At 42.7% G+C, this 10,021-nt stretch overlaps 1 non-coding gene across 1 annotated transcript; it reads left to right on the plus strand.

Annotated features, from left to right (window-relative positions):
- Positions 1-6,118: 6,118 nt before the first annotated feature.
- Positions 6,119-6,256, plus strand: LOC119944885. The gene has a single exon (XR_005456027.1). It is a non-coding gene; the product is annotated as a small nucleolar RNA SNORA7 (small nucleolar RNA).
- The last annotated feature ends 3,765 nt before the right edge of the window (positions 6,257-10,021 follow it).

Consider the following 10,021-nt stretch of genomic DNA (forward strand, 5'->3'; position numbering starts at 1 on the left):
GCCTATTGTTGGGTTAGGTCCATCTCTCTATGTTGCCAACTTGTACTTCACAAGCGTTTAGTACAGTGCCTGCACACAGTAAGCGCTCAATAATACGATTGAATGAATGAATGAAAAGTCACCTTCTAAGTAGTTCTACCTATGGAATGAGGAGGTTCTTTCCCCCCACATTAAATACAATTGTTTTCCTTGTAGAAAATAAAGAAAAAAATTGGCTTATCACTTCATGCAAAGAATTAACAGGCTCCATTATCTCCTCTATACTGGGAAAGTGAAAGCAGAGTGATGATGATGGTGATGATGACAGTTTGTTGTTTTCTTCCTAAAGTTGCCTGCTTCACCCCATCTTTCGACTGGGAAAAAGCAACAAAATGATAAATACTTCTAGCATGTGTGATTACAGGCAGCAACAAGACTCTCCTTAGAGGTGTACAAGAGAACACGAAATGGACAAATACCTCTGTCCTGCCTCCCCCATTAGACTGTAAGCTCCTTCTGGGCAAGGAATGCATCACTTTCTTGTCCAGTATTTCCCAAACACTTAGCACCCAGTGTATGCTCAATAAGTGCCATTACTACCACTGCTACTACTATTACTTCTCCTACTCCTGCTGCCCCTAACACATCCACCACTACTACTACCTGGAGAAAAGTGCAAATTTGGTGGGTTTTCTTCAACCTGCCCCTCACACCATCAGTCACTGGTCCATATTCCCTTAGAAATTTGCAATGCTCCATCCTCCTCCACTAAACAAACTATCATCATCACCATCATCATCATCATCAGTAGATCTACTGAACACTTCCTGTGTGCAAAATACTGTATAAACCCTACGCAGGCAAACAAGCATTTACCCTGGTCTGATTCTCTAATGGTGCTGGTGATTCAGGCTGATTTACACAGAGTGTAGCATTTGCGCGGATAAAAAAGACAAGTGACAAAATTTCCGTAAGAGGTCCGCAACTATTTCTAAAGGCGTAATGTGGCACACTTTCTTCTCTCAGTTAGTCGATTACGGAGTCCCTCTGTCTATTTTATTGTCCCTGACTAAGGTGCTTACAAAAACTCAGTAACAGTGTAATCCAATCGACAACACAAGCCATTTCATACACTATATATCATGTTTATGTTCACGTGAATGGTTATTCACAGAACATTCTTCTCCTCCTTGAAAACTAATTGCAATTTAAAAAGCAACAGTACTGGAATAATAGCAAATAATGTCACATTTAGTTGCGTTCTGGCCTGTAATTTCAGTGAGGCCAAAGGCACTATGAGGACTTGCTGCCAATTCTAGGGAAGTTCCTAGGAATCTTTTTAACAATCTTCCCAAAATGTCAAGAAAAAAGCACTCCATTTGACTGAGTCCAAGGGCAGCCTTAATTCATAATCGTCACCCAAGAAAAAATGGCCAAATTGGTCATATTTATCCTAGGTGAATCTGTGGCATTTTGACACGAATTGAGGTAGGTCTCGTGGGGACATTATGAAATTTCAGAACCGAAAATAGGGACAAGATACTTGCTCTTCCTTCCTCTTAGTGGTGAACTCCCATGTAGGACGAGGACTTGGTTTGATTTGTTTATCTCATAACTATTTCAGGGTTTGATACAGTGTTTGGCACACAATGAACACATTATGAACTGCATAACTAACTAATTCCAAAGTATATTTGAGGAAATTCTATTTATGGAAAACTGAGGGATTTGCCTTACCTTTAAGATCATTAGATAAAAGTGGGCTTCTTGCCCATATCACTTTCCACCTAGGGTTTCATCCTGGTGTGGAGGGCTCAATTATATACCTGTCTTTTTAAACCAATCCTTCTCCCTATAGAATTACGCTTTTATACCTGTGAAATGTCACAGAGCCAATGCGCTTTCTTGTTAGCAGAATAAGGAACAGAATCACACATTTATGATACGATATCCTGAAATCAGGTGTGCGACGCTCTCATTCTTTGCCTGGTCCAGCTTCCTGAAGTCCTGTGATGCAAACCTTGCAGTGTAGTGGGAAGTCATTTCTGGTGATAGTTCATTTGTGAGTACAATGTAGTGGGAAGTCATTTCTGGTGATAACTCATTTGTGAGTGTCCTTGGATGCGTTTGATACGCTCCCCTCTCTGCCTTTGGCTTTTCCCTGTTCTCTCCTCACCTTAAACCATGAGTCCCATGTGGGATAGGGACTGCGTCCAACCTGATTGTCTTGTATCTACTCCAGGCCTTAGCACGGTGTTTGACATACAATAACAACTACCGCAATTATTATTATTATAATTCCTTTCCCATTCTGGCTGCTAGATTAGGTTCCCATTCTACTAGTTCCCCTCAGGTGGGAAATTGGTCTTCTGCCTCTTATCTGACACTGCATCTCAGGCCCTTAGTATTTTCTGGCTTCCTGTACACCAGCATACAGTGGACTCTAGAAGTCAGGAAGTAAAATGAGCGATTCATGAGGAAAGAAAAGTATATCGAGAAAGGAAGAAGAAAAAATCATAATAGCTGTGGCATTTGTTAAGACTTTTAGACTGTGAGCCCACTGTTGGGTAGGGACTGTCTCTATATGTTGCCAACTTGTACTTCCCAAGCACTTAGTACAGTGCTCTGCGCACAGTAAGCGCTCAATAAATACGATTGATTTGATTTGATTTGATTTAAGTGCACACAGTAAACCAAGCGCTGGGCAAATGCAATCAGATCAGATACATATTTATTACTCTATTTATTTATTTATTTATTTTACTTGTACATTTCTACCCTATTTATTTTATTTTGTTGGTATGTTTGGTTTTGTTCTCTGTCTCCCCCTTTTAGACTGTGAGCCCACTGTTGGGTAGGGACTGTCTCTATGTGTTGCCAATTTGTACTTCCCAAGCGCTTAGTACAGTGCTCTGCACATAGTAAGCGCTCAATAAATACGATTGATTGATTGATTGATTGATACAGCCACTGTCCCAAATAGGACTTACAGTCTAAGGCACAGGAAGAACAGGTACTTAATCCCCATTTTACAGATGAAGAACCTGAGGCACAGAGAAGTTAAGAGACTTGTTCAAGGTCACACCGCAAGCATGTGGCAGAGCTAGGACTAGAACCCGGGTCTCCTGACTGGCAGCCCCGTCTTCTTTCATTTGGGCCACGCTGCTTCTTGTAATCAGGGTAGTCCTCCAGAAGGAGAAATGATTTCAGAAGGACTTTGAAGACGGGCCGAGGTAAAGTGGGGGACATTTCGGGTAGGCGGAAGCACCCGAGCAAGAAGTTGATGGCAAGAGGGATGAGAATGAGGCACAGAGAGTAGGTTGGCTTGAGAGATGTGAATAATTTGAGCTAGAGTGCATCATCAGTCGTATTTATTGAGCGCTTACTGTGTGCAGAGCACTGTACTAAGCTCTTGGGAAGTACAAGTTGGCAACATATAGAGACAGTCCCTACCCAATAGTGGGCTCGCAGTCTAAAAGTACAGTGACCAAGGAGTGAGTATAAGTAATTAATATTTTTTTGGAAACTCTGGTACTTGTTCAGAGTCTACTCTGTGCCAAGCACTGTTCAAAGTGCTGGTGTAGTTTCAAGTTAAGCAGGTTGGACACAGTACCTGTCCCACGTGGGGCTCACACTCTTAATCCACATTTTACAGATGAGGTAACTGAGGGCCAGAGAAGTTAAATGACTTTTCCAAGATCACGGTAACAGACCTGTGGTGGAGCCGGAATTGGAACCCATGTTCTTCCGACTCTCAGGCCCTTGCTCTAACCACTAAGCCAAGCTGCTTCTCAGATAGCCGAGAGAGAGTTGACTGAGTGCCTTAAAAGTCAATGGGCAGAGCTGAGACAGGACATTTTTATGGTATTTGTTAAGCGCTTACTCTGTGCCAGGGAAAGTACTAAACGCCGGAGTAGATTCAATTTAATCAGGTTGGACACAGTCCACATCCCACATGGGGCTCGCAGTCTGAATCCCCTTTTAACAGATGCAGTGACTGAGGCACAGAGAAGCAGCGTGGCTCAATGGAAAGAGCCCGGGCTTTGGAGTCAGAGGTCATGCGTTCAAATCCCAGCTCTGCCAACTGTCAGCTGTGTGACTTTGGGCAAGTCACTCAACTTTTCTGTGCCCCAGTTACCTCATCTGTAAAATGGGGATTAAGACTGTGAGCCCCATGTGGGACAATCTGATCACCTTGTATTCCCCCAGGGCTTAGGACAGTGATTTGCACATAGTAAGTGCTTAACAAATACCGTCATTATTATTATTATTAAGTGAGTCAAGTCAAGGTCACCCAGCAGACAAGCGGTAGAGCCGGGATCAGAACCCAGATCCTTCCAACTCCCAGCCCCACAGAGGTCATAAGCACAGTCAGAACAGAAACAATAATCAGACCAACTAGCCCCTGACCTTTCTTATTTCTCATTTTCCTGATTACTGCTTAGTCATGAGATTTCCTGCTGAGACCGAGTAGGACTTCCTCCTTCAGCCGGTGACGAGACGCAGGGAGCTAAGGATTAGGCCCTCCTCTTCCTAAACTCTACAATGCTGCTACTCCTTCTCTTTCCTCTTCCTAAGGAGACTGGCCTCACTCCTAAATGACAAATTTAGCTTAGACTGTCAACTCCTATGCTCCACTGTAGGCTCCTTGAGGGCAGGGATCATGCCTAACAACTCTATTATTCTCTCTCAACCACTTAGTACAGGGCTCAGCACCTAGTAAATGCTGAAGCTAGCTCTCTTCCTCCATTCAAATTAATTAATTTGATTTAATGAATTAAATTAAATTTAATTTAAATTTAATTTAAATTTAAATTTAATTTAAATTTAATGAATTAAATTTAAATTTAAATTCATTAAATTTAATTTAATGAATGAATTTAATGAATTTAATGGATTTAATGAATTAAATCCATTTAATTTGTACTTCCCAAGCGCTTAGTACAGTGCTCTGCACATAGTAAGCGCTCAATAAATACGATTAATGATTCAAAGCCCTCCTGAGAGTTCACCTCCTCCAAGAAGCTTCCCAGACTGAGCCCCCTTTTTCCTCTCCTCCTCCCCATCCTCCCGCCTTACCTTCTTCCCCTCCCCACAGCACCTGTATATATGTTTGTACAGATTTATTACTCTATTTTACTTGTACACATCTACTATTCCATTTATTTTGTTAATGATCAATCAATCGTATTTATTGAGTGCTTACTGTGTGCAGAGCACTGTACTAAGCGCTTGGGAAGTACAGTTAATGATGTGCATCTAGCTTTAATTCTATCTGTTCGGACAACTTGACACCTGTCCACATGTTTTGTTTTGTTGTCTGTCTCCCCCTTCTAGACTGTGAGCCCGTTGTTTGGGTGGGGACCGTCTCTATATGTTGCCAACTTGTACTTCCCAAGTGCTTAGTCCAGTGCTCTGCATACAGTAAGCGCTCAGTAAATACAATTGAATGAATGAATGAATAAGTGCTATTGATTGATTGATGTACCCTATCAATTGGTTAAAGCATGGACCAAGATAATGGTTGTTAGATGGAGAAGATGGGAGAATACGGGAAGTATTGTGGAGAGAGAAATGGAAAGATTTAGTGACAGGCTGAATATGAAGATCAAAAGATAGCAAGGAGTCAAAGATGACACCAAGGTTGCAAGCTTCTGGGATAGGGAAAATGGTAGCTGTGTTGATTGTGATGGATGAGAAAGTTAGGGGGAGTAGCTTAGGAAAGAAGATAAGGGGTTCATTGTAAGCATGTTAATTTTAAGATGTCCACAGGCCTTCCAGGAGACAGAATGTTGAGGTTTAGGCCAGTGAGGTAGGTTGGGAGTTATAGACATAGAAGGAGAAGCTGATACCATATGGATGAATGAGCTCCTCGGGAGGGTGAGTTTATAGCCAGACGACTGGAGTACCCAGAACTAGACTAGGTGGGACACCATAGTTAGGGTCTGAAAGTTGGAAGAAGAGCCAGGGAAGAGAACTCAAAAGGAGCAATCAGAAAGATAAGAGGAGAAACACACAACTATAATCATTAAAGCCGATATCAGATAGCATTTCTAGACAAACAGAATTGAAGTCGAGTGTTGAAGTGTTGAAGGTATATGAGAGACCAAGGCGGATATTGACTGAGTAGTTACCAATTCCCCTCTCAGGGTCGCACCCGGAGAGTTTCCAGTACTCTACCAGTCTCGACTATGGGAGGGACAGTCAAGCAGAGACCTACCCATTCCATTTCTAGCTTGGGCAGTGACTAGCGAGTGGAAGGCAGTCGGCTACAAGTCAAAATTCAACTCTTCTGGGCAGCAGCAACCTGGGAGAGAGTCGAAGGTAGAGACTCAAGTTTACTGCACGGAAGGAGGCAATGGTAAACAATTCTGCATTTTTACCAAGACAACTCTATGGATACACTATCAGAACGATTGTGGATGGCGGTGGGGTGTTCTGGGCGAGATGTGTCCATGGCATCGCTATGAGTCGGAGACAAATTGAGAGGATAAGACAAGACAGTTACCCACTGGGCTTGGCAAAGGGGAATTTACTGGAGATCTTGGTGAGCATAGTTTTGGTGGAGTAAAGGGGGTATAAATCAGATCACAGTGGCTTAAGAAACAAGTTGACAGAGAGCAAGTGAAAGCAATGGGCGTACACTGTCTGTTCAAGAAAATTGTCAGCAATTGGTGCAGAGAGATAGAGGGGCTAGGTGAAAGATGAGGTGGGGAGAGGAGAGACTTGAGGATGCTTGAAATCGAAATGAAATCAAAAGGTAATTAGCTAAAGGGACATCAGAAGTTGAAGATTGCAATGAGAGGTCAGGAAGTCGGGAGCCTTTAAGAGGTGAGAGGGGATAGGATCTGGGGTACAGGTAGAAGAGTGGGCTTTAAGAGCAAGCAGGTGATCTTATTTTGAGTGTCAGGTGGGCATGGAGGTAGGTGAATGTTGGGAAGGCGAAGGTGGAGTTCTGTAAATGGTAATGGAGCAAAAAATATTGATGATGATGATAATGATGAAACTGGTCAAGAAGCCAGATCGTGCTAATAGTAATGGTAGTCTTATTATAGTAGCAGTAATAATAATAATAATGATGGCGTTTGCTAAGCGCTTACTATGTGTCAAGCACTGTTCTAAGCACTGAGGTAGATACAAGGTAATCAGGTTGTCCCAGTTGGGGCTCACAGTCTTAATCCCCATTTTACGGATGAGGGAACTGAGGCACAGAGAAGTTAAGTGACTTGCCCAAGGTCACATAGCAGACAAGTGGTGGATTCGGGATTAGAACTCATGACCTCTGACTCCCAAGCCCATGCTCTTTCCACTAAGCCACGCTGCTAATCCAGTAGGTGTCAACTTTTCATTTTGGGAAAGGGGTTGGGATTTTCAAGTTGGGAGCAAGCAGGATAGGGCTTGGAAGTGGCAGCCATAACTCTGAGGAAATAATGGTAAGAAAAAGTCAACTTAAGGTCTTTCCAAGATTGTTTGGAAACCCTCCGGAAATGTTGGAAATCTGTGAGGTACGGAATCTGGCCAAAAAATGTGTCCGGGCAAACTCAATGGCTTCATACCCTAAAATCGCAAACTATATTCCAAACTTTCTATTAATATTGAAAAGAAAGAAGAAACCCCACATTCTTTATCTTTGACATGATGGGTTGCTTGAAAGACAAGGAATCCGGTAAATCACAGATTAGGTGGCTCTCTACACTTAAGACTGTTATTCCCATCAGGCAGTAATAGCACAAGCTATTTCATCTGAAAGTTTATGGAAGAAAATTAATAGTAGAAGCATAAGCGCAGCCCATAATTATACGATTAGCTAAATTATGGCTTGGGCATTATGAAAAATCAGCCTGGCAAGGCCAAAAAGCTACCCAAGTTGCATTTCTAAATATAAAGAATATAAGCAATACCATTTCTGGATGAAACTAACAGCCCTTCCATACCAGACCTCGGGTGTCATAAAACACCGAGGTGTTGACGGTGTCAACAAAACATGCTTGAAGGAGCAATGTAATATTTACCCTCTTTATCATCCATTCTCATGTTTATGGATAAGAACACAAATCCAATCAATTAATCAATCGGATTTATTCAGAGCTTACTGTGTGCAGAGGATTTTACTAAGCACTTGGGAGAGTACAATATAACGTTCGCTGCCCACGATGAGCTCACAGTCTAGAGGGGGAGACAGACATTTATATTTATAAATAAATTATGGTTATTTACATAAGTGCTGTGGGGCTGAGTGAGGGGCAAATAAAGGGGGCATATCTTAGTTCAAGGTGGACACAGAAGGGAGTGGTAGAAGAGGAAATAAGGGCTTTGTCAGAGAAGTCTTCTTGGAGGAGATGTGTTTTTAATAAGGCTTTGTAGGAGGGGAGAGTGAAGGTGAGTTGGATATAAAGAGGGAGGAAGGGAGGGAGGGAGTTACAGGCCAGAAGCAGGACGTGGGTGAGGGGTCGGCAGCGAGATGGATGAGATCGAGGTACAGTGAATAGGTTGGCATTAGAGAAGCAAAATATGCGGGATGGGTTACAGTTTGGAAAAAGCCCGGGCTTTGGAGTTAGAGGTCATGGGTTCAAATCCCGGCGCTGCCAAGTGTCAGCTGTGTGACTTTGGACAAGTCACTTAACGTCTCTGGGCCTCAGTTCCCTCATCTGTAAAATGGGGATTAAGACTGTGAGCCCCCCGTGGGACAACCTGATCCCCTTGTAACCTCCCCAACGCTTAGAACAGTGCTTTGCACATAGTAAGCACTTAATAAATGCCATTATATTTGTTATTATTAAATCAGGGAGGTAGAATAGTTGGTGACACGATGATTGAACGCTTTAAAGCCAGTGGTAAGGAGTTTCTGCTTGACGCGGAGACAAATGGGCAACCACTGGAGGTTCTTGAGGAGTGGGGAAACATAGACTGAATAAATCCAAGCTGATAATCCAAACTGTAAATAAACCCATGTTAAATAGTAGTAGTGGCAAGGCAACATAACACCACAGCTGAGCCTGCTTGAGCAGGCAGTAGAAAGGAAAGGATAAGACAGCTCTGAAATAATCTGAAATAGCTCATAATCCTATTTACTGAGTGCTGACTGTGTGCAGAGCACTACACAGTAAGCGCTCAATAACTACGATTGAATGAATGAACCGCCCTACCCTCTTCCCCTCCCCAGAGCACCTGTATATATGTTTGTACAGATTTATTACTCTATTTATTTTACTTGTACATATTTATTATTTTATTTATTTTGTTAATGATGTGCATCTAGCTTTACTTCTATTTATTCTGATGACTTGACACCAGTCCACGTTTTGTTTTGTTGTCTGTCTCCCCTTCCTAGACTGTGAGCCCGTTGTTGGGTAGGGACCGTCTCTATGTGTTGCCAACTTGTACTTCCCAAGCGCTTAGTACAGTGCTCTGCACACAGTAAGCGCTCAATAAATACGATTAAATGAAAACTACACCAAGTGCTTGGGAGAGTACAATTCAACTGCGTCGGTCGATGAGTTTGCTGTCCACAGGGCGCTTCCAGTCTAGAGGAAATGGATGAGTTTGGGATGTGATCTCAAACTCTGTGGCCTTTTTTAGCAGGAGAGGGGCACTCGGTCTTGGGATGCAAAGATAAACAAGGAGGAGTCCAGCAGATGCAATAGAGGATGGGGGAGTGGAAGCAAAGTCAGACCCCATGGACTTGGGCCAGAGACTTGAGGTGAAAGGAGATCGAGATGTGGGGACACACAAAAGCAGCAAATGTTTCCATGAGCATTGGCTAGTACTTTTTCAGTTGAGAATTGGTTAAGCAGCATATTGGAAAGGACTTAAAATAAATGGATTCTGGGATCAGACAAAAGACTGGAAGCCACGGTATCAATAAAAAATGCATTTTAGCAACCTCAGAGCTAAGTCACTCAGAGGGCATTGCCAAGCACTGAAAGCCTGACTTTTTTTCCCCATGTAGTCTGCAAACCACTTGAGGGAAGTGAATCTGTAAACAAGTAAGAATGTATTCAAATTCCATCCACTTAAAGAATCTGGAGAGCAAAATGGCATC

This window comes from Tachyglossus aculeatus, chromosome 23 (genome assembly GCF_015852505.1).
Source record: "Tachyglossus aculeatus isolate mTacAcu1 chromosome 23, mTacAcu1.pri, whole genome shotgun sequence".
NCBI lineage: Eukaryota > Metazoa > Chordata > Mammalia > Monotremata > Tachyglossidae > Tachyglossus > Tachyglossus aculeatus.